The 6,847-nt window shown below is 41.4% G+C and overlaps 1 protein-coding gene across 5 annotated transcripts in view; it reads right to left on the bottom strand.

The window, feature by feature from the left end:
• METTL9 (methyltransferase like 9) overlaps nt 1-6,847 on the bottom strand; it is a 60,020-nt gene that overhangs the window by 18,018 nt on the left and 35,155 nt on the right. The gene's annotated exons all lie outside the window — the stretch shown is intronic.

Here is a 6,847-nt window from a genome sequence, read left to right as displayed (position 1 = left end):
AATAAGCCACAACCGACTCTAGATGTCAGTGTTGTACCAAATAACAGCACCAGGGAAGATGTGGGCAACACATCTACTTTACAAGCACGTTTGTAACACTGATTTTTTTTTTTTTTTTTTTTTTTTTTTTTTTTTGAGACAGAGTCTCGTTCTGTTGCCCAGGCTGGAGTGCAGTGGTGCGATCTGGCTCATTACAACCTCCACCTCCCAAGTTCATGCCATTCTTCTGCCTCAGTTTCCCAAGTAGCTGCAATTACAGGTGTGCACCACCATGCCCAGCTAATTTTTTTTTCCTTTCTTTTTCTTTTTGTATTTTTAGTAGAGATGGGGTTTCGCCATGTTGGCCTGGCTGGTCTCAAACTCCTGACCTCAAATGATCTGCCCGCCTTGGCCTCCCAAAGTGCTGGGATTACAGGTGTGAGCCACCGTGCCCAGCCTGTAATACTGATTTTTAACCAATTTAGGAGGGAAATGTCAGATAGGATTCATGGTACAGCAAGGATATTTATGGAATTCATTACCACTTCACTAAGAAAACATGACAGAAAGCTACTTTGGTATAAAAAAATCTAAAGTGCCCATAAGTATGCGTTCATTATTAGACACAAATTACAACCTTACAACCTACTATGTTTATTTCATTAAAGTGTTTCTTTTAAACTGGTATTGCCTAAGGTGTATTCTTTATAAAACTTAGAATTTTAAAATACTTTAAGATTCCTTTGAAAGTGTTTTTGCATTGATGTTAAATCAGTGATATCAAACTTTCCTGATCGTATGTACCCAGAAAAATGGGCAGGGGAAAGGAGGCAGCATGGAACCTCATTTTTTTATGTGTATCTGTGTATATATGTGAGTGCACATGTGTATATGTGTGGGGTTACATGTGTTTTGTATACAGTATATGCGTGAATATGTACATTTGTACCTTATACACAAAAACAGAAATTAAACAATGGCATAAGCAGCAATATAAATAAAAAATGCTAATATTTTCCTGCCATATTCCAAAATAAACTGTCTTGTGTACTCTGCAGTGTATACTTCCCCACTCTGAGACTACTAGCTCAGGTAAAGTAATAAGCTTCTAAGCCAGACTGCAAAAAAGGGCAAGCACTAATACCATCAAAATGAACAGAAGTGTTGAATTCAATCATTTACTTTTAATTTCTGGGAGGCATTACATTTTGGTACTGAATTTCAGGGCTGAAAATACACTGTTCATTGTGTAACTAACCAGGAGACAAAATCCCTAAGATAAACTAGTATTTGACTCACAATGTGCCTTTCCCATGTAAGCAAGGACCACGTTTCAAAGATTGATTTTGAAGCTGAAATATGGAATATACTTTTGCAAAGAGTTCCATTCCTCTAGGTCATATGTAAGAATATCTGGTGTATACACAGTATTCATTCATTTATTCATCTATCCCACCAACAGTATTTATTTTCAAACTTCAAAACAAGTTTTATTTGGGAAGAGCTCCTTATTTTGTTAAAGCTATAAGCAAGTTTCTTTCCAAATTACACTTCTGGAGATCTAGCAGTTTCAGAGATCTCAGTGTTCAAAAGTATACTTCGAAATTAACGAGAAAACCAAACCCACACCAAAAGGAAATAGCTTTCAGATTAGTTTGGAATGTACAGTCATTGATTTCAGGTGCCAACAATATTTACTGAGTGCTACACTACACAATCAAAGGCCTCTTTTGCAACCCATCCTTGGGTCATACTGAACTTGCTCCACCCCCACACGAACCTTATTCACACTTTCATGCTTTTGCACATGCTGTTCCCCTCAGCCTGGTAAAACGCTTCAGACTACAAACACAGCTCACCTCAACATGAAACCTTCCCTAACTCACCCAGAGGCTAACAGATCTTTTCGTCTCTAATTCTTCAGTACTTACTTTGACATATTTCTTACCACAATTTCCCGCCATTATCTGTTGATATCTATATTCTGTACTATTCTGTGTTTTAAGAGCGAAAGCATGATTCTCATTTATCTCTGTATTTCCACTTGGTACACAGTAGGCCCTCAAATGCCTTTCTATAAATGCAACTGAACAATGTTGCTACAGAAAAATGTTCCTTCAGCATTTAAATCAAAATATGTAGCATACGTCAGTCCCTCACCACGAAGCTTCACCCCTTTCCATAAAGACCATTCAACAAACCCCAACAGTATTAATTGTCTTGCTATCTGAGCATCCAGAAACACTTTCACTGAAAACGATTAAGCTGTAACTTTTTTTTTTCTTCTTGAGGGTTTCACTCTTGATGCGCAGGCTGGAGTATAATGACGTGATTTCAGCTCACTGCAGGCACCTTGTCCCAGGTTCAAGCGATTCTCCTGCCTCAGTCTCCTGAGTAGCTGGGATTACAGGTGCACGCCACCACGCCTGGCTACTTTTTCTATTTTTAGTAGAGATGGGGTTTCACTATGTTGGGCAGGCTGGTCTTGAACTCCTGACCTCAGGTGATCTGCCCACCTTGGCCTCCCAAAGGGCTAGCATTACAGGCATAAGCCACCACACCCAGTCTAAGCTGTAACTTTCTGTTTAGATTTGAGTTTCCCATGACAATGAAAAAAGAATTAATACTGAAACAATTTGTTTTAATTTGAGCTACAAAAACAAATTACCATAGACTGAGTGGCTTATGAATAATAGAAATTTATTTCTCACAGTTCCGGAGGCTGGAAGTCTGAGATCAGGGTGCCAGCATCGTTGAGTTCTGGTGAGGACCCTCTTTCTAGGGTACAGGCTGCTGACCTCTTGTTGTATCCTTGTATGGCAGAAGGCAGAGAGAAGCAAGGTCTCTCAGAACTCTTAAAAGGGCATTCATCCCATTCAGGAGGGCTCTGCTCTCATAATCTCATCTAATCCTAATCACCTCCCAAAGACCCCACGTCCTAATACCATCATGATGGGGGGTGGGAGCCTCAACATATACATCTGGGAGGAACACAAACAAACACGCAGTCTATAGCACAACTTTAAGAGGGAAATGTAATCACAGCACTTTGGGAGGCTGAGGCGGGGGCATCACTTGAGGTCAGGAGTTCAAGACCAGCCTGGCCAACATAGCGAAACCCTGTTTCTACTAAAACTACAAAAATTAGCCTGGCGTGGTGGCACACATCTATAATCCCAGCTATTCCATAGGCTGAGGCAGGAAAATTGCTTGAACCCAGGAGGCGGAAGTTGCAGTGAGTAAGCCAAGATCGTGCCACCGCATTCCGGCCTCAGTGACAGAGTAAGACTCCATCTCAAAAACAAACAAACAAACAAACAAAACAACCATCTCAAGCCAAACAACAGCAACCTCAAGTAAAAAAAAAAAAAATTAGCATCATAAAGCAGAAATATTTTCATTAAAGTTAGAAACAAGGCCAGGTGCAGTGGCTGACACCTATAATCCCAACACTTTGGGAGGCCAAGGCAGGCCAATCACTTAATCCCAAGAGTTCAAGACCAGCCTGGGCAACACCGCCAGACCTCCTCTCTACCAAAAAAATACAAAAGTTACATGGGTGTGGTGGCATGCACCTGTAGTCCCACCTACTCAGGAGGCTGAGGTGGGAGAATAGCTTGAGCCCAGGAGGTCAAGGCTGCAGTGAGCTATGATAGCACCACTGCACTCCAGTCTGGGCAACAGAGCGAGTCCCTGTCAGAAAAGAAAGAAAAGAAAAAAAAAGAAAAAGAAAAAAGAGGGGAGGGGAGGGTGTTTTGTTTTTAAACATTACAAAGCAAACTGCTATCTAGAGACGTCCTCTAGTAAAGTTATACATCTAGTGGTGTGCTGGTAAATGTGTAACTACCAGTTTGGAGAAGAAAAAGGCTATTTGCAGTGTTTGCCAATTTTTACAGTGTAAATACTCCCATAATGGTCAATTTCAATAATGGTCATGTTTAACAACCAGTTCACTAAATTCCTACCAAAACAACAATCAGCTCTCATGAACCAGTCCAAGCCAGCTCCGGCATCTACAGCTTACATCTGGACAACCATGTGGAGACATATGTGCTGGTAAGACCTACTTTCCTAGATACATTTAAGTGGAAAAAGGCAACAGAAGTATTTATAATTGGGTACTGCCTGTATAAACAACTTTTTAAATGTACATACATACTTATATTTGTATAGATTATCTATTAAAGAATATTAAAGAAACCTGAACAAGATGTGGAACTGGACTGAATGAGAAACTTTGTTGTTGTTGTTGTTGTTTGAGACGGAGTCTGGCTCTGTCGCCCAGGCTGGAGTCCAGTGGCGCAATCTCGGCTCACTGCAAGCTTCGCCTCCTGTGTTCACGCCATTCTCCCACCTCAGCCTCCCGAGTAGCCAGGACTATAGGCGCCTGACACCGCGCCGGACACCGCGCCCGACACCATGCCCGGCTAATTTTGTTTTTGCATTTTTAGTAGAGACGGGATTTCACCGTGTTAGCTATGATGGTCTTGATCTCCTGACCTCGTGATCCGCCTGCCTTGGCCTCCCAAAGTGCTGGGATTACAGGTGTGAGCCACCGCGCACAGCTGAGAAACTTTTTATTGTAAACCCTCTAGTGAGTTGTTTGAGCTATTTTTTTAAATTACTGAATTGCTTTTTAATAAAAATTACATTTTTGAAAAAGTAGACACCATTAAATTTTTATTTTTACAATATAATTATCCTTTTCTTGACTACATATCTTTCCTTCTTTGGGGGGGTACTTAAAATAATTTTCACTATATTCAATAACCCCTAGCCAAAACTGGGTCAGTAAGCCAAATAAACTGAAATTAGAATATTTTTTTCATTTTGCTTTCTTCCAAAAAGCAAAACTGCTGTGGTTCAACTTCAAGTCATTTACCAAAACAATTATATAAGTAATCATTTCACCTACAACTACTTTTAGTTAAAAAAAATAAATTAAGGCAAGTATGCAAAGCACACTCAGATATCCTCCAACAGTCCAGCATTCATGAATCTACACAGCAAGACCATTTTGCATCTCCCAGTCCTCACGGTTTCACATGGAAATCATCAGGATCTAATTAGTGATTCAGAGAAAAAAAGCAATAATAGAGTGCCGTGGCGCGTCTGCAAAATTTACAGGTCACTAAAAGTCACCCATAGCAACAAGGCTTCTTGTCTCAGGTCTGCAGTATGTCACATGCCAGACTCCTCAGACTCAACAGGCAGCTCTGCACATCCACAATCAAGGAGCTTGTTTTCCACCCTTCGTGGAGACTGCCCTTTTGTCTAGCTTGACTTCCTCTCCATTTTTAGCATCAGAAGCACAAGGAAATAAAATTCGTGGTTAGATTGATGTTTCTTCCCCCTGCTCTTTCACCTCCTGCTATGCCAGGAAGTAGCATTAAAGTTCTATCATGTGGTTGTCCAACAGGACACAGGAACGCAGGACCTTCCAACCTGATGACTAGTGAGTGCAGTGTAGAGAGCTGGAGCTGAGGCTTAATTACACAGGGAGTAGTAGCACTGAAGTAAGATCAGGTTGCTGAATCACAAAGGAAGACATATTGCAACATATAGATGATATATGTACACTCACATTTAAAAGCGTTTTTTGTTTACCATGACAAGCCACTCAACAACAGGAACATAAAAATGGAGATCTAAGATGGGAAAGGGGAGATTTGTTCTCTCTGTTCTTTTCCACACCCTTCTATATTGAAAGAATTCCCCATTTTCCCCATTATCAACACAAATCTGAAACCATTTGGTAAATATTAAGACAAGAATTAAATCTGAAGGCAGTTAAGATCTGGGGAGAAAAAATAACAAACAAGAAATAATTAATTTGTGACACCACAAATCCACACAGAATCCAATGGTTATAAGAAACAAGGGCATTATTCCTTAAGACATAGATTTTCATGATATTTGATCATGATGACATTTGCAAAATAGTAATAGATTTCTTCAAAATGTCTGTGAGCTCTTAAGAGTTTCTGAAGTCAAGGTCAACTGAGGCAGTAAAATAGAAAATCTAAGATTTTTCAGCCGGGCATGGTGGCTCGCACCTGTAATCTCAGCATTTTGGGAGGCAGAGGCGGGAGGATCACCTGAGATCAGGAGTTAGAGACCAAGCCTGGTCAACATGGCAAAACCCCATCTCTACTGAAAATACAAAAGTTAGCCAGGCATAGTGGCATGTGCCTATAGTCCCAGTTACTTGGGACTCAGGAGGCTGAGGCAGAATTGCTTGAACCCATGAGGTGGAGGTTGCAGTGAGCCGAGATCGCGCCACTGCACTCTAGCCAGGGCAACAGAGCAAGGTTCTGTCTCGAAAAAAAAAAAAAAAAAAGAGTTTGTCCTTGATTCCAAGAACATTTGTACACCCTCAAATATACAACCACAGAATATATAAATCACCTCTAGATCCCCCACCCAGTCATAAGGAATAATATTTTCTCCTCACGTTTACATATTTTTTCTTTTTTTTTGAGACAGAGTCTCGCTCTTGTTGCCCAGGCTGGAGTGCAATGGCGCGATCTCGGCTCACTGCAACCTCTCTACCTCCCAGGTTCAAGCGATTCTCCTGCCTCAGCTTCCCAAGTAGCTGGGACTATAGGCATGTGCCACCACGCCCGGCTAATTTTGTGTTTTTAGTAGAGATGGGGTTTCTCCATGTTAGGCTGGTTTCGAACTCGCGACCTCAGGTGATCTCTCCGCCTTGGCCTCCCAAAGTGTTGGGATTACAGGCGTGAGTCACTGCGCCTGGCCTCTTTTTTTTTTGGAGTCTCGCTCTGTTGCCCAGGCTGGAGTGCAGTGGCGCGATCTTGGCTCACTGCAAACTCCGCCTCCCAGGTTCATGCCATTCTCCTGCCTCAGC

The sequence above is a fragment of the Colobus angolensis genome, unplaced genomic scaffold (genome assembly GCF_000951035.1).
Source record: "Colobus angolensis palliatus isolate OR3802 unplaced genomic scaffold, Cang.pa_1.0 Scaffold92, whole genome shotgun sequence".
Lineage (NCBI taxonomy): Eukaryota > Metazoa > Chordata > Mammalia > Primates > Cercopithecidae > Colobus > Colobus angolensis.
The sequence above is the reverse complement of the archived record's forward strand: the minus strand, read 5'-3'. Positions and strand labels throughout refer to the sequence as shown.